General features: G+C 55.3%; 1 pseudogene across 1 annotated transcript in view; it reads left to right on the plus strand.

Moving 5' to 3' along the window:
* The first annotated feature begins 3,714 nt into the window (after positions 1–3,714).
* LOC144603211 (major histocompatibility complex class I-related protein 1-like) overlaps positions 3,715–17,654 on the plus strand; it is a 1,020,820-nt pseudogene continuing 1,006,880 nt past the window's right edge. The window contains exons 1-3 of the transcript XR_013548562.1: positions 3,715–3,783; positions 12,222–12,482; positions 14,071–14,343. The product of XR_013548562.1 is annotated as a major histocompatibility complex class I-related protein 1-like (transcript). The remainder of the gene's footprint in view (positions 3,784–12,221; positions 12,483–14,070; positions 14,344–17,654) is intronic.

Genomic DNA, 17,654 nt, shown 5'->3' on the forward strand with positions numbered 1-17,654 from the left:
CACTGGGCGGTACGGACTTGGTGGGCCGAAAAGGCCTGTTTCCGCGCTGTATCTGAAATATGAAAAAATAAATTAAATAAATTGAATGGATTAAAGGCCGATAAATCCTCAGGGCCAGATAGGCTGCATCACAGAGTGCTTAAGGAAGTAGCCCCAGAAATAGTGGATGCATTAGTGATAATTTTTCAAAACTCTTTAAATTCTGGAGTAGTTCCTGAAGATTGGAGGGTAGCTTATGTAACCCCACTTTTCAAAAAGAGAAGGGAGAGAGAAAACGGGGAATTACAGACCAGTTAGTCTAACATCGGTAGTGGGGAAAATGCTAGAGTCAGTTATTAAAGATGGGATAGCAGCACATTTGGAAAGTGGTGAAATCATTGGACAAAGTCAGCATGGATTTATGAAAGGTAAATCATGTCTGGCGAATCTTATAGAAGTTTTCGAGGATGTAACTAGTAGAGTGGATAAAGGAGAACCAGTGGATGTGTTATATCTGGACTTCCAGAAGGCTTTCGACAAGGTTCGAAAATAGGCATGCAGGTGCAGCAGGCAGTGAAGAAAGCGAATGGTATGTTGGCTTTCAGAGCGAGGGGATTTGAGTATAGGTGCAGGGAGGTTCTGCTGCAGTTGTACAGGGCATTGGTGAGACCACACCTGGAGTATTGCGTATAGTTTTGGTCTCCTAATCTGAGGAAAGACATTCTTGCCATAGAGGGAGTACAGAGAAGGTTCACCAGATTGATTCCTGGGATGGCTGGACTTTCATATGAAGAAAGACTGGATAGACTTGGCTTGTACTCGCTGGAATTTAGAAGATTGAGGGGGGATCTTATAGAAACTTACAAAATTCTTAAGGGGTTGGACAGGCTAGATGCAGGAAGATTGTTCCTGATGTTGGGGAAGTCCAGAACAAGGGGTCACAGTTTAAGGCTCAGGTCTTTTAGGACCGAGATGAGAAAGTTTTTTTTCACACAGAGAGTGGTAAATCTGTGGAATTCTCTGCCACAGAAGGTAGTTGAGGCCAGTTCATTGGCTATATTTAAGAGGGAGTTAGATGTGGCCCTTGTCGCTAAAGGGATCAGGGGGTATGGAGAGAAGGCAGGTACGGGATACTGAGTTGGATGATCAGCCATGATCATATTGAATGGCGGTGCAGGCTCGAAGGGCCGAATGGCCTACTCCTGCACCTATTTTCTATGTTTCTATGTTTCTATCTTAATCCTCTGGACCAGTCTACCATGAGGGACCTCATTAAAAAGTCTTACTAATATCCATGTATACAACATCCACCACTCTCCTTTCATCAATCTCCTCAAAAAACCCCATCAACTTAGTGAGACGTGACGTGCAGCGGACTAAGCCGTGCGTGTTATCCCCAAGTAGCCAATTCTCTTCCAACATTACGTCTTTACATTTAAGTGCTGCACTCTCGCCGATAAAGGCAACGGCCAGATGCCTTATTCAACACCTATCATCCAGGTAACTATGGACTTGAATCCGAATGTTTCTCTGATCATTGGTAGTCCTTGGCACCTTGCCATTGACAGTTTATGTTCTATCCTTTCATTCCTCTCTTGTTGTGACACCATTTTGTTTCCATTCCATCTCCAGACATTTTCGCTTACTCCGCCCACCTGTGTCCACCCACTTGCAAGGCTTTGTCTCACCCTCCCTTCTCTTGTTGTGTTCCCTCCCACACCAGCCCCCCCCCCCCCCCCCCCGAATATAATCAGTCTCCACTTGAAACGTCGCCTGTCCATTCGCGCATAGAACATAGAACAGTACAGCACAGTAACAGGCCTGCAATATTGGTGTCAAGCATGATGCCCGGTTAAACTGATTTCAGGCCTGCACGTGATCCATATCCCTTTATTCCCTGCACTTCCATGTGCCCACCTTAAAGCCTCTTAAATGCCACTATCGTATCTGCCTCTGCCAGCACCACTGCCAATGCGTTCCAAGCCCCGACCACACACTGTGTTTAAAAAATGTTGCCTGACCTGTTCAGTTACGCCAGCATTTTGTGAATAACTGAACAGGGTTGAGTTAAGTGTAGGAGATACAAAGTTTGGATACAAACTTGGCTTGAAGATAAACAACAGAGGGTGGGGGTATCGGGTTTCACAGGCAGACCCATAACAAGTACAGTGCCATAGAAAGTAGAAAAGTACAACACAGAAAGAGGTCCTTTGGCAGACAGTGTGTGTTAAACATATCAAATTAAACTAATCTATTCAGCCTGCACGTGATCATCAAAATGTTGTTACACTGGCGGGATTCCTCGGCCACCGTCCACAGTCCACATTCCAACCTCTCCCTGCCCCCCGGCTCCCGCTTCCCACAAGCTCCGCCCTCAGCACGGACCGGAATGGAGCAGCTCACTCCATGAACCATCCCTCCCCTCCACAGATCCCACCCGACCAGTTCATTTGCTGCAGCAATTGTTTCCTCCGCTTGGAGCTGTGCCACAGAGTGCGTGTCAAGTCAAGTCAATTTTATTTATAAAGCACATTTAAAAACAACCCACGTTGACTAAAGTGCTGTACATCAGTTCAGGTACTAAGAACGAACATACAATGGCACACAAACATAACAGCACATACATAAATAGTTCGCCGGGTCTCCGGGTCTGTGCCTCAGGGTTCATGCCCTGGTGTCTGTCTCAGGATCTGTGTCCCTCGGGCGTGTGTACCCAAGGTGTGCGTTCCCAGGGTGTGTGTCACGGTCTGTGTTCCCAGGGTTTGGCCGTCACAGCCTATGTCCCCAGGGTCTGTGTCGGTGGCTCTCTATCCCGAGGGTCCGTGCCTCTGGTCTGTCCCGTGTCTGTCCTTAGATTCTCTATCCCCAGGGTCTGTCCACTTGGTCAGTGTGTCCAGGGTCTGTCCACATGGTCAGTGTGTCCAGGGTCTGTCCACATGGTCAGTGTGTCCAGGGTCTGTCCACATGGTCAGTGTGTCCAGGGTCTGTCCACATGGTCAGTGTGTCCAGGGTCTGTCCACATGGTCAGTGGGTCCAGGGTCTGTCCACATGGTCAGTGTGTCCAGGGTCTGTCCACATGGTCAGTGTGTCCAGGGTCTGTCCACATGGTCAGTGTGTCCGGGGTCTGTCCACATGGTCAGTGTGCCCAGGGTCCGTCCACTTGGTCAGTTTGTCCAGGGTCTGTCCACTTGGTCAGTTTGTCCAGGGTCTGTCCACATGGTCAGTGTGTCCAGGGTCTGTCCACATGGTCAGTGTGTCCGGGGTCTGTGTCGGTGGGTCGTGTCTCTCGCTCCCGCTCGCACACCTTCAGTGTCTAAGAAGTATAAGAAAATAACTGCAGATGCTGGTACAAATCGATTTATTCACAAAATGCTGGAGTAACTCAGTAGGTCAGGCAGTATCTCGGGAGAGAATTCAAGATGTGGTCGTAGAGTAGGAGGGCAGGAGAAATCACAGAGGGGGAGCTGCAAATCACGTTGCAAATCACACGCTCTCCCCTCTCCCCGACAACTGGTGACGCGCGGCCGACTCCGCTGCTGATTGGACAGACAGGGATATTTTCCACCTATCATTGCGAGTGACAGGATGTTTCCGCTTTTCTGCCCGGATACTGGTGACTCGACGCCGGTGGGCAGGGCTGTGATTGGCCGCGGGGGTGAAGCGGGCGGGCGGGCGCCGATGAACCGGGTGAAATGCGCTCTGTCCCAGGACGCGCAAACTTGCCACAACCTGGACAGTCGGGGGGAGCTACCATGCCGCGTCTGCTACTGCTGGCGGCCCTCCTGTGTGGAGCGGAGTCCGCAGGTTGGTGAGGGTCAGTGTCGGGCTGGGCACCCAGTCCCGGTCAGTGGGTGACGGTCAGAGTCAGTGGGTGAGAGGCAGAGGGTGAGGGGCAGTGGGTGAGGGGCAGTGGGTGAGGGGCAGTGTGTGTGGGTGAGGGGCAGTGTGTGTGGGTGAGGGGCAGTGGGTGAGGGGCAGTGTCGGTGGGTGAGGGGCAGTGGGTGAGGGGCAGTGGGTGAGGGGCAGTGGGTGAGGGGCAGTGGGTGAGGGGCAGTGGGTGAGGGGCAGTGGGTGAGGGGCAGTGGGTGAGGGGCAGTGGGTGAGGGGCAGAGTCAGTGGGTGAGGGGTAGTGGGTGAGGGGCAGAGTCAGTGGGTGAGGGGCAGTGGGTGAGGGGCAGTGGGTGAGGGGCAGTGTCGGTGGGTGAGGGGCAGTGGGTAAGGGGCAGTGGGTGAGGGGCAGTGGGTGAGGGGCAGTGGGTGAGGGGCAGAGTCAGTGGGTGAGGGGCAGTTGGTGAGGGGCAGTGTCAGTGGGTGAGGGGCAGTGGGTGAGGGGTAGTGGGTGAGTGTCAGTGGGTGAGGGGCAGAGTCAGTGGGTGAGGGGCAGTGTCAGTGGGTGAGGGGCAGTGGGTGAGGGGCAGAGGGAGAGGGGCAGTGGGTGAGGGGCAGTGGGTGAGGGGCAGAGGGTGAGGGGCAGTGGGTGAGGGGCAGTGTCAGTGGGTTAGGGGCAGTGTCAGTGGGTGAGGGGCAGTGGGTGAGGGGCAGTGGGTGAGGGGCAGTGTCAGTGGGTGAGGGGCAGTGTCAGTGGGTGAGGGTCAGTGGGTGAGGGGCAGTGTCAGTAGGTGAGGGGCAGTGTCAGTGGGTGAGGGGCAGTGGGTGAGGGGCAGTGTCAGTGGGTGAGGGGCAGTCAGTGGGTGAGGGGCAGTCAGTGGGTGAGAGGCAGTGGGTGAGGGGCAGTCAGTGGGTGAGGGGCAGTGGGTGAGGGGCAGTGGGTGAGGGGCAGGGTCAGTGGGTGAGGGGCAGTGGGTGAGGGGCAGTGGGTGAGGGGCAGTGTCAGTGGGTGAGGGGCAGTCAGTGGGTGAGGGGCAGTGTCAGTGGGTGAGGGGCAGTGTCACTGGGTGAGGGGCAGTGGGTGAGGGTCAGGGTCAGTGGGTGAGGGGCAGTGGGTGAGGGGCAGTGTCAGTGGGTGAGGGGCAGTGGGTGAGGGGCAGTGTCAGTGGGTGAGGGGCAGTGGGTGAGGGGCAGTGTCAGTGGGTGAGGGGCAGTGGGTGAGGGGCAGTGTCAGTGGGTGAGGGGCAGTCAGTGGGTGAGGGGCAGTCTGTGGGTGAGGGTCAGTGGGTGAGGGGCAGTGGGTGAGGGGCAGTCAGTGGGTGAGGGGCAGTGGGTGAGGGGCGGTGGGTGAGGGGCAGGGTCAGTGGGTGAGGGGCAGTGGGTGAGGGGCAGTGTCAGTGGGTGAGGGGCAGTGTCAGTGGGTGAGGGGCAGTGTCAGTGGGTGAGGGGCAGTGTCAGTGGGTGAGGGCAGTGGGTGAGGGGCAGTGTCAGTGGGTGAGGGGCAATGGGTGAGCGGCAGTGGGTGAGGGGCAGTGTCAGTGGGTGAGGGGCAGTGGGTGAGGGGCAGTGGGTGAGGGGCAGTGGGTGAGGGGCAGTGGGTGAGGGGCAGTGTCAGTGGGTGAGGGGCAGTCAGTGGGTGAGGGGCAGTCAGTGGGTGAGGGGCAGTGGGTGAGGGGCAGTGTCAGTGGGTGAGGGGCAGTGGGTGAGGGGCGGTGTCAGTGGGTGAGGGGCAGTGGGTGAGGGGCAGTGGGTGAGGGGCGGTGTCAGTGGGTGAGGGGCAGTGTCAGTGGGTGAGGGGCAGTGGGTGAGGGGCAGGGTGTGAGGGGCAGTGTCAGTGGGTGAGGGGCAGTGGGTGAGGGGCAGTGTCAGTGGGTGAGGGGCAGCGTTGAGCAGGGAACCGTCCTCCCGGATAGTGCGCACGGATTCAGTGTTGGGCTGGGTCCAGGGTAACAGCCCCGGAAAGTGGGTGAGGGGTCAGTGTTGGGCTGGGCACCCAGTCCCGGTCAGTGGGTGAGGGGTCAGTGTTGGGCTGGGCACCCAGTCCCGGTCATTGGGTGAGTGGTCAGTGTTGGGCTGGGCACCCAGTCCGGGTCATTGCGTGAGGGGGTCAGTGTTGGGCTGGGCACCCAGTCCCGGACAGTGGGTGAGGGGTCAGTGTTGGGCTGGGCACAGGTTTACAGCCCCGGACAGTAGGTGATGGTCAGTGGCGGGCTGGCCTAAGGGTACACCGGTTAGTGGATTAGGTCAGCTGGGCACCTTAGGTCTTAGGGATTAGGTCAGCAGGGGTCGGTGTCGGGCTGGGCACAGGTTTCACAATCAGTGGGTGAGGATCATTGTGGGGCGGGCAGAGCAAAATATCCCCTGTTACATAATTAAAAGGGGAGATCGGGATTTAGAAGGGATCTGGGAGATTTTGCAGTTAAGTCAAACCGGACCCCCGAGAGTTGCTACAAGTAGTGAGGTTACATCTGTGTTTACAGTACAGAAGGACATAGAAGCCAATTATAGATGAACAGCCATGTCGTAGAATTAATCCACATTTTTAAACGGTGCTGCTGGTCTAAAGGCATATTAGGTAGATGAAACAAAGAACTGTAGATGCAGGTTGGTTATTACACAACAGGACAGAAAATGCTGGAGTAACTCGGCAGGTCAGACAGTATTTCTGAGAATCTGAAGAATTATCTAAACTAAAAATGTCACCTATCGATGGAGTCTGAAGAAGGGTCTTGACCCGAAACGTTACCGATCCATATTCTCCAGTGATCATGCCAGACCCGCTGAGTTACTCTAACACTTTTGTTTTTTTATGGCATATTAAGGTGGATAAACGCCTAAAGACCGCTTCAAGTAAATCCTTGTACACTGGCGCAGTGGTAGGACTACTGTCTTACAGAGTCCCGGGTTCCATCCTGACTACGGGTGCTGTCTATACGGACTTTATACGTTCTCTCCGTGACCGTGTGGGCTTTCTCCGAGACCTTCAGATTCCTCCCACGCCCCAAAGTCGAATAGGTTTGTAGGTTAAATGGTTTGGTGTAAAAAGTAAATTGTCCGTAGCGTTGTGGGGTCGTGTGAGTGAGCCGGTCGGTGCGGACTCGGCAGTCCGAATGGCCTCTTTCCGCGCGTGTCTCTAAAACTAAAAACTAAACTGTGGGAAGCTAGGAAAGGAATAGTAGGGGCTCTGGCGAACATGTTTCCATTATATTTAATTACGAGTGAGCTACCGGAGACTGGAGGTGGTGAATGCAAGAAGAGCTGCAAGGACAAGCTAGGCTGGCGAGCCTGGCATTAGTGGGAGCGGGAGTCACTGGAGGGGATTCTGAGAGACAGGGTCTACCTGTCTTTGTGAAGGCAAGGACAGATTTGGGACAGTCAGCATGGCTTTGTCTGTAGCAACCGTCTCATTAAGTTGCTTTGGCGTTTTGATTCGGCGACCTAGATGATTTATGTGGAAGGTTAGACCCCATGAGTCCGGGGTCAGCTGACCAATGGATCCTAAGTTGGCTTTGTGGTGGGAGTCAGGAGGGTTCGGCAGCGTGGTTGGTCAGATTAGAAGCCCGTGACAGGTGTGCTGCAGGGTCATTGTGGTTTGTCATTTCTATTCACAGTTTGGATCACAATGTTGTCGACATAGTTAGTAAGTTTTCAGATGAAACCCACATTGGTGGTGTAGTGGACGACAAAGAATGGCAAATGAATGCAACTCTGAGTGCAAAGTGTCACATTTTGTAAAGACACCAGGGTACAAATTCATGAGATGTCGGAGCAGAATTATGCCGTTCGGCCTAAAAGGTCTCTGCCATTCAATCGTGGTTGATCTATCTTCCCTCTCAACCGCATTCTCCTGCCTTCTCCCTATAACACTTGGCACCCGTATTAACAAGATCCTATCAATCCCAATCTTATAAAATATCCATTGGCTTGGGCTCCACAGCCTTCTGTGGCGATGAATTCCACAGATACACCATCCTCTGATTAATGTCACCCTCAAACTTACACAGTGAATTGTAGGGCCCTGGAGAGTTTTGTAGAATAGATAGTGTACAGGCAAATAGTTCCATTAAAATATCAAATGAGGGCGACAGGTTGGTAAAGTTGGCAGATTGCACTGTTGCCTTCATCAGTCATGACATTAAGTACAGGGGTTGAGACATCATGTTACAGCTCTACAAGTTGTTGGTGAGACTGCACTGCCAGTACTGTGCGCAGTCCTGGTCACCCAGTTACAGGAAGAATGTCATTAAGCTGGAAAAGATGCAGGAAAGATTCATGAGGATATTAACGGGATTGGGGACTTGAGTTATAAGGAAAGGCTGGGGCTGTTTTTTCTCGAGAGTAGGAGAGTGAGGTGGTGACCTTATAGAGTATATAGAATTATACAGAATGTAGTCATATGGCACAGAAACAGGCCCTTTGCCCACGGGTCACAGAGTCATATGGCACGGAAACAGGCCCTTTGCCCAACTCGTCCATGCCGACCAAGATGCCCCATTAAATCTAGTCTCATTTGCCCACGTTAATCAATCCCTATAAATCTTTCCTATCCATGCACCTATGCAAATATAATTTAAATGTTGTTACAGTACCTACCTCAACTACCTCATCTGGCAGAAATGAGGAACTACAGATGCTGGTTTACATACAAGACATGAAGTGTTGAGTAACTCAACAGGTCAGGCAGTATCTCCGGAGATCATGGATAGATGATGTGTCATCTCGGGACACTTCCTTAGACTTTTTTGGGGGAGGGGGGTGGTAAGGAGGGTGGGGGTGAGAAAGGTGGAAGAGAGGAGGGGCAAGAAAAAGACTGATAAGTGAACCAAGCGGTCCCATGTGGTCCCATGCAGAGGGAGCGGTCTCTGGAAGGTGGAAAGCATAACTACGGGACACAGAGAAGACGTGGGTGAGGCAGCCGGGGGAAACACGTTTACTAAAGAATCTTGGATGTCCGAGAATGGAAAGTCTCATCTTGGGAGCAGATGAGGCAGAGGCAGAGACATTGAACGCAGGAATTAGCATCTTTGCAAAACCCAGGGTGGGAGGAGGTGTATCTAGATAATAATGGCAGTTAAGAGGTCTGTAATAGACGTCAGTATATAATCTGTCCCCTGTGTTACAGAGATCAGAGATAGTCAGGTGAATTTGAGCGCAGGGTGGGTTAGTGGTAAAGTTAATTACATCGATGGGGCCCATGCGAATGCTCTTGGCTGCACCTTTAACTTAAAGAAAGTGAGAGAAGGCAAAGTTGTAGAGGGTGAGGGCAGGTTTTACCAGGCCTCTGGCAGCTCGTTCATCACCCAATGAATGAAAACCTTGCCCCTCACACCTGAAACCTATGCTCTCTGGTTCTTGATTCTCCTAGCCTGGATATTCCCCACATGGATACAATATTGGCTTGTCGGGAGGCAAGAGGTATTTCAGACTGAAGGTCTGTAACACGTGGTGTACGATGCGACGTAGAACAGTCCAGCACAGGGAAAGACCCTTTGGTCTGCAGTGTTTGTACTAAACCTGATATCAAGTTACATAGAAACATAGAAAATAGGCGCAGGAGGAGGCCATTCGGCCCTTCGGCCCTTCGAACCAGCACCGCCATTCATTGTGATCATCCACAATCAATACCCCGTGCTTGCCTTCTCCCCATATCCCTTGATTCCACTAGGCCCTAGAGCTCTATCTAACTCTCTCTTAAATTCATCCAGTCATTTGGCCTCCACTGCCGTCTGTGGCATAGAATTCCACAAATTCACAACTCTCTGGGTGAAAAAGTTCCTTCTCACCTCAGTTTTAAATTGCCTCCCCTTTATTCTAAGACTGTGGCCCCTGGTTCTGGACTCCCCCAACATTGGGAACATTTTTCCTGCATCTAGCTTGTCCAGTCCTTTTATAATTTTATACGTCTCTATAAGATCCCCTCTCATCCTTCTAAACTCCAGTGAATACAAGCCTAGTCTTTTCAATCTTTCCTCATATGTCAGTCCTGCCATCCCAGGGATCAATCTTGTGAACCTACGCTGCACTGCCTCAATTACAAGGATGTCCTTCCTCAAATTAGGAGACCAAAACTGTACACAATACTCCAGATGTGGTCTTACCAGGGCCCTATACAACTGCAGAAGAACCTCTTTACTCTTATACTGAAATCCTCTCGTTATCAAGGCCAACATGCCATTAGCTTTCTTCACTGCCTGCTGTACCTGCACGCCAACTTTCAGTGACTGGTGTACAAGGACATCCAGGTCTCAGCGAGCCTTGCGGCACACAAGTTAACCTAATATCTCTTGCCTGCGCGTGATCCATATCCCGCCATTTCCTACATATCCATGTGCTCATCCACAAGCCTTTTATACACACTGCATTATTGGCTTCTTGCACCACCACCATCTCTGTGGAAATAATAGCTGACACATCTTCTTTACATTTTTGCCCCTCTCGCTTTAAATGTGTGCCCTCTCGCCTTTGACATTTCGACCCTGGAGAAAGGTTCAGACTGACTACCCTTGATACGCATCTCAGAATTTATATACGTCTATCAGACCTCCCCTCAACCTCAACAATCCTAATTTGTCCAAACTCTCCTTATAGTGAATACCCTGTAATTCAGGCGGCTTTAGAGTAAACAGTTTCTGCACCCTCTTCAAAGCCTCCACATCCTTCCTTTAATGGGATGTCCAGGACTGCACGCACTGTTCCATATGCAGCCTATTCGTTGTCCTGTGAAGCTGCAACATGTCCTCCTGACTCTTGTACTCAATGCCCTGACCGATGAAAGCAAGCCTCCTTTACCACTCTGTGTACTTGTATTGCCACTTTCAGGGATTTTGCACTTGGACCCCACGAACCCTCTAATTCCATAGATTGCCTCTAGTTCAGTTTTTTTAAATTAGTTTAGAGGTACAGCACGTAAACAGGCCCTTCGGCCCACCGAGTCCGCACCGCCCAACGTCCCCCGCACATTAACACTATTCCATACATACTTGAGACAATTTTACATGTTTACACCAAGCCAATTAACCTATAAACCTGTACACCTTTAGGGTGTGGGAGGAAACCGAAGATCTCCGAGATAACCCACGCAGGTTACGAGGAGATGTACAAACTCCGTGGTCGGGATCGAACCCGGTCTCTTGCGCAGTAATGCAGTAGATCTGCAGTTGCGCCACCGTGCCGCCACCCTCTCTACTTAGTTCCTCAAACAAAGGAACAACATTGGCTCCTCTCCAGGACCTTGACTGCAGATGGAGAAGATTCCAGGTACTTCGTCAAGGCGGCGGCAATCTACTTCTTTTGTCAAGGTCAAACACCCTGATTAGATGCCATCAGCCCTGGTGAGATATCCATGTCCATGCGCTTCAACAACCCTTAAACCATCTGCTTCCTGATCACACAATCTGCCCCAGCAAACTACTATTCCCCACGCTGATCCAGCTGTCCTCCATGTCCTTCTCCTTGGTGAAAACAGATGCAAAGTGCTCGCTCAGTACCTCGCCCTGCTTTATCCTTCTCCTTGGTCACCATGTTCTTTATAATCTCCGCATGAAATGGCTTGGCATTTTCTGTAATCTGACTTGCCAATGATGTTTCACGGCCCCTTTTCCCCGACTTGAATCCCCCCCTCCACTGCCGGTCAGTGTCTCCCCCATACCCCCCACCGACGATCCGTGTCTACCACCCCCCTCGTCAACGATAGTCCCTGTCTCTCCCCCGCTCCTCCGCTGTCGGTCTCTGTCCCCCCTCGCCCCACTATTGCTGGGGTTTGTGATGTTGGTTTTTTGAGGGGGGGTCTGAGGCGGGGTGCCTCGGGAGGAGGGTGTGATGGGGGTGAGGGTACGTGTCTTTCCCGGGGGAGGGGGCGAGACGGGGGAGGGTTGGGAGGGGGTACGGGTACGTGTCTCCCTCGGGTGGTGGTGGGGGTGGGGCGGGATATCTTGGGGGTGGGGTGGTGTGTGTCTGGGGGAGTGTGTGGGAGTGGGGGGCGATGGGGTGGGGTGTGATGGGGTTGTGTTGGAGGTCGTTTATGGGGGGTTGGGAGTGGGGTGTGATGGGGTGGGTGGGGTGTGATGGGGTGGGGTGGGGTGTGATGGGGTTGTGTTGGGGGTTATTTTTGGGGGGGTGGGAGGCGATGGGGGTGGGGTGTGATGGGGGTGGGGTGTGATGGGGTTGTGTTGGAGGTTGTTTATGGGGGGTTGGGAGTGGGGGGCGATGGGGGTGGGGTGTGATGGGGTTGTATTGGAGGTTGTTTATGGGGGGGTTGGGAGTGGGAGGGCGATGGGGGTGGGTGTGATGGGGTTGTGTTGGAGGTTGTTTTTAGGGGGGGTGGGGGTGGGGGGGGGTGTGATGGGGTTGTGTTGGAGGTTGTTTTTTGGAGGGGGGCTGTCACCCGCATTCTCTGACTCCTTGCCCGGTTTCAGGGTCCCACTCGCTCCGTTACCTCTACACGGGGGTGACCCCGGGCACGGGGATCCCTGAGTTCACGGCGGTGGGATACGTGGACGAGGAGCAGATTGATTACTACGACAGCGTGACCCAGACAAAGGTGCCGCGGCAGCGGTGGATGGCGGAGAGTCAGGGCCCCGACTACTGGGAGCGGGAGACACAGAAGCGGCGGGGCTGGGAGCCGGTGATCAAGGCCAACGTCCAGATCCTGCAGAAGCGGACCAACCGGACCGTGGGTGAGTGCGCTGGGCGGGGGACAAGGACTGCGGTTTGGGGTCCAATTTGTGATGTTGGCGTTTGGCGGGGGGGGGGGGGGGGGGGGGGGGAGGAGACCACGCGTGTGTATTAGGGGGTGGGGGGAGAGGCCACTTGTGTGTGGGGGGGGGGGGGGGGGAGAGCACGTGTGTGTGTGGGGAGGGTGGTGTGGACCATGTGTGTGTGTGTGTATATATGTGTGTGTGTGTGAAGGGGGGTGGTGGACCACGTGTGTGTGGGGAGGGGTGGCCCACGTGTGTGTGTGTTTATGTGTGTATGTGTGGGGGGGGTGGACCACGTGTGTTTGGGCGGATACATGGCAGATGCAGTTTAATGTAGATAAGTGTGAGGTTATTCACTTTGGAAGTAAGAATAGAAAGGCAGATTATTATCTGAATGGTGTCAAGTTAGGAGGAGGGTGAGTTCAACGAGATCTGGGTGTCCTAGTGCATCAGTCAATGAAAGGAAGCATGCAGGTACAGCAGGCAGTGAAGAAAGCCAATGGAATGTTGGCCTTCGTAACAAGAGGAGTTGAGTATAGGAGCAAAGAGGTCCTTCTACAGTTGTACCGGGCCCTGGTGAGACCGCACCTGGAGTACTGTGTGCAGTTTTGGTCACCAAATTTGAGGAAGGATATTCTTGCTATGGAGGGCGTGCAGCGTAGGTCCACTAGGTTAATTCCCGGAATGGCGGGACTGTCGTATGTTGAAAGGCTGGAGCGATTGGGCTTGTATACACTGGAATTTAGAAGGATGAGGGGGGATCTTATTGAAACATATAAGATAATTAGGGGATTGGACACATTAGAGGCAGATAACATGTTCCCAATGTTGGGGGAGTCCAGAACAAGGGGCCACAGTTTAAGAATAAGGGGTAGGCCATTTAGAACGGAGATGAGGAAGAACTTTTTCAGTCAGAGGGTGGTGAAGGTGTGGAATTCTCTGCCTCAGAAGGCAGTGGAGGCCAGTTCGTTTGATGCTTTCAAGAGAGAGCTGGATAGAGCTCTTAAGGATAGCGGAGTGAGGGGGTATGGGGAGAAGGCAGGATCGGGGTACTGATTGAGAGTGATCAGCCATGATCGCATTGAATGGCGGTGTTGGCTCGAAGGGCTGAATGGCCTACTCCTGCACCTATTGTCTATTGTCTATTGTTTGGGCGGGGGGTGAACCACGTGTGTGGGGGGGTGGACAACGTGTGTGTGTGGGGGGGTGGACCACCTGTCTGTGTGTGTGTGGGGGGGGGTGGACCACGTGTGTGTGGGGGGGATCACGTGTGTGGGAGAGGGTGGACCACGTGTGTGTGTATATGTGTGTATGTGTGGGGGGTGGACATCGTGTGTGTGTGTGTATATGTGTGTATGTGTGGGGGGTGGACCACATGTGTGTGTGGGGGGGTGGACCACGTGTATATGTGTGTGGGGGGGTGGACCACGTGTGTGTGTGTGGGGGGGTGGACCACGTGTGTGTGGGGGGGGGTGGACCACGTGTGTGTGTGAGCGGGTGGACCACGTGTGTGTGGGGGGGGGGCGGGGGTCCGGACAGTGCACCCACTGATGGCCGTGTGTTGCAGGGATCCACACTGTCCAGATGATGTGTGGCTGTGAGCTGCACTCGGACGGCTCCAGCGCTGGATTTTACCAGTTCGCCTGGGACGGAGAGGACTTCATCAGCTTCGACAAGGAGCACATGGTGTGGGTGACGCCCATCACCTGGGGGTTAATCACCAAATACAAGTGGGAAGGGAACATGGGGGGGCTCCAACAGGACAAGGCCTACCTGGAAGAGACGTGCATCGAGTGGCTGCAGAAATATGTCCTGGCCGGACAGAGTCAACTCACCCCCCGTGAGTGGGTCGGGGGGGGGTGGGTCAGGGGTCAGTGCTGTTGCTCCCCCATCTCTGTGCCCCCCACCCTCTGTGTTCCCCTTCAGTCCCCGCCCTCCCTGTTTCCCGCTCTCCCTGCGTCCCCCCTTCTGTCTCCCCTTCTGTGTCCCCCCTCTATGTCCTGACCCACTGTCCCCCCCCCACTGAGCCCCTCCTGAGTGACCCCCCTTTGTGCCCCCTTATGTTCCCACCATAACCCCTCCCCGTGTGCACCCACACGGGTCTCCCCCTCTGTGTCCCCCCTCTGTGACCCCCTCTGTGTCCGCCCCAATCTGCCTTCCCCGTGTGCCCCCCTCTGTCAGCCCCCCCTCTATGTCCCGCCTTTGTGTCCCCCTTCTCTGTCCCCCTTTCTCTGCCCCCATTCTGTGTGTCCCCCCTCTCTATGACACCCCCTCTGTTCCTCCGTTGTGTGTCAACCCCTCTGTGCCCCCTCCTCTGTGCCTCCCCCCTCTGCCTCCCACTCCTCTGCCCCCCCTGCCCGCCTGCTCCCCCCCCTTGGACTCCCATCCTGATCTCCCCCCCCTGTCTCCCCCCCCTGTCTCCCCCCCCGTCTCCCCCCATCTGTCACCCCCCCTCTGTCTCCCCCTCTCTCTCCCCCCTCTGTCTCCCCCTCTGTATCCCCCTCTGTCTCCCCCCTCTGTCTCCCCCTCTGTCTCCCCCCTCTGTCTCCCCCCTCTGTCTCCCCCTCTGTCTCCACCCTCTGTCCCCCACCCCTCTGTCTTCCACCCCTCTCCGTCTCCCCCCCTCTCCGTGCCCACCCCTCTCTGTCGTCCCCCCTCACTGTCTCCCCCCCTCACTGTCAACCCCTTAATTGTCTTCCCCCCTCACTGTCTCCCTCCTCACTGTCTCCCCCTCACTGCCCCCTTCACTGTCTCCCCTCACTGTCTCACCCTCACTGTCACCCCCTCACTGTCTCCCCCTCACTGTCACCCCCTCACTGTCACCCTCTCACTGTCTCCCCTCACTGTCTCCCCTCACTGTCTCCCCCTCACTGTCTCCCCTCCACTGTCTCCCCCTCACTGTCACCCCCTCACTGTCACCCCCTCACTGTCTCCCCTCACTGTCTCCCCTCACTGTCTCCCCTCACTGTCTCCCCTCACTGTCTCCCCCTCACTGTCTCCCCCTCACTGTCTCCCCCTCGCCGTCTCCCCCTCACCGTCTCCCCCTCACTGTATCCCCCTCACTGTCTCTCCTCACTGGCTCCCCCTCACTGGCTCCCCCTCACTGTCTCCCCCTCACTGTCACCCCTCACTGTCACCCCCTCACTGTATCCCCCTCACTGTCACCCCCTCACTGTCTCCCCTCACTGTCTCCCCTCACTGTCTCCCCCTCACTGTCTCCCCCTCACTGTCTCCCCTCACTGTCTCCCCCTCACTGTCTCCCCCTCACTGTCTCCCCCTCACTGTCTCCCCTCAACGTCTCCCCCTCACTGTCTCCCCATCACTGTCTCCCCCTCACTGTCTCCCCCTCACTGTCTCCCCCTCACTGTCACCCCCTCACCGTCTCCCCCTCACTGTCTCCCCTCACTGTCTCGCCCTCACTGTCTCCCCCTTCACTGTCTCCCCCTCTGTCTCCCCCTCACTGTCTCCCCCTCACTGTCCCCCCCCCTCACTGTCCCCCCCTCACTGTCTCCCCCCTCACTGTCTCCCCCCTCACTGTCTCCCCCTCACTGTCTCCCCCTCACTGTCTCCCCCTCACTGTCTCCCCCTCTGTCTCCCCCTCACTGTCTCCCCCTCTGTCTCCCCCTCACTGTCTCCCCCTTTGTCTCCCCCTCACTGTCTCCCCCTCACTGTCTCCCCCTCTGTCTCCCCTCACTGTCTCCCCCTCACTGTCTCCCCCCTCACTGTCTCCCCCTCACTGTCTCCCCTCACTGCCCTCCCCCCTCACTGTCTCCCCCTCACTGTCTCCCCCTCACTCTCTCCCCCTCACTCTCTCCCCCTCACTGTCTCCCCCTCACTGTCTCCTCTGTATGTTGCTCTCCCCCTCACTGTCTCCCCCCTCCCTGTCCCCCTCACCGTCTCCCCCTCACTTTCTCCCCCTCACTGTCTCCCCCTCACTGTCTCCCCCTCCCTGTCCCCCTCACCGTCTCCCCCTCACTTTCTCCCCCTCACTGTCTCCCCTCACTGTCTCCCCTCACTGTCTCCCCTCACTGTCTTCCCCTCACTGTCTCCCCCTCTGTCTCCCCCTCACTGTCTCCCCCCTCACTGTCTCCCCCTCTGTCTCCCCCTCACTTTCTCCCCCTCACTGTCTCCCCTCACTGTCTCCCCTCACCGTCTCCCCCTCACTTTCTCCCCCTCACTGTCTCCCCTCACTGTCTCCCCTCACTGTCTCCCCTCACCGTCTCCCCCTCACTGTCTCCCCCTCACTGTCTAGCCCACAATTTCTCCCCCTCACTGTCTCCCCATCACCTTCTCCCCCTCACCGACTCCCTCTCACCGTCTCCCCTCACCGACTCCCTCTCACCGTCTCCCCCTCACCGTCTCCCCCTCAGTGTCTCCCCCTCACTGTCTCCCCCTCACTGTCTAGCCCACAATTTCTCCCCCTCACTGTCTCCCCATCACCTTCTCCCCCTCACTGTCTCCCCCTCACTGTCTCCCCCTCACTGTCTCCCCCTCACTGTCTCCGCTGTATTTTGCTCTCCCCCCCTCACCGTCTCCCCCTCAATGTCTTCCCCTCACTGTCTTCCCCTCACTGTCTCCCCCTCACTGTCTCCCCCTCACTGTCTCCCCCACACTGTCTCCCCCGCACTGTCTCCGCTGTATGTTGCTCTCCCCCCTCACTGTCTACCCCCTCACCGTCTCCCCCTCACCGTCTCCCCCTCACTGTCTCCCCCTCACTGTCTCCCCCTCACTGTCTCCCCTCACTGTCTCCCCCTCACTGTCTCCCCCTCACTGTCTAGCCCTCACTTTCTCCCCCTCACTTTCTCCCCCTCAGTGTCTCCCCTCACTGTCTCCCCCTCACTGTCTCCTCCTCTGTCTACCCCTCACTGTCTCCCCCTCACCGTCTCCCCCTCACCGTCTCCCCCTCACTGTCTCCCCCTCACTGTCTCCCCCTCACTGTCCCCCCTCACTATCCCCCCCCTCACTGTCTCCCCCTCACTGTCTCCCCCTCACTGTCTCCCCTCACTGCCCTCCCCCTCACTGTCTCCCCCTCACTGTCTCCCCCTCACTGTCTCCCCCTCACTGTCTCCCCCTCACTGTCTCCCCCTCACTGTCTCCCCCTCACTGTCTCCTCTGTATGTTGCTCTCCCCCCTCACTGTCTCCCCCTCCCT

Source organism: Rhinoraja longicauda, chromosome 19 (genome assembly GCF_053455715.1).
Source record: "Rhinoraja longicauda isolate Sanriku21f chromosome 19, sRhiLon1.1, whole genome shotgun sequence".
Classification (NCBI taxonomy): Eukaryota; Metazoa; Chordata; class Chondrichthyes; order Rajiformes; family Arhynchobatidae; genus Rhinoraja; species Rhinoraja longicauda.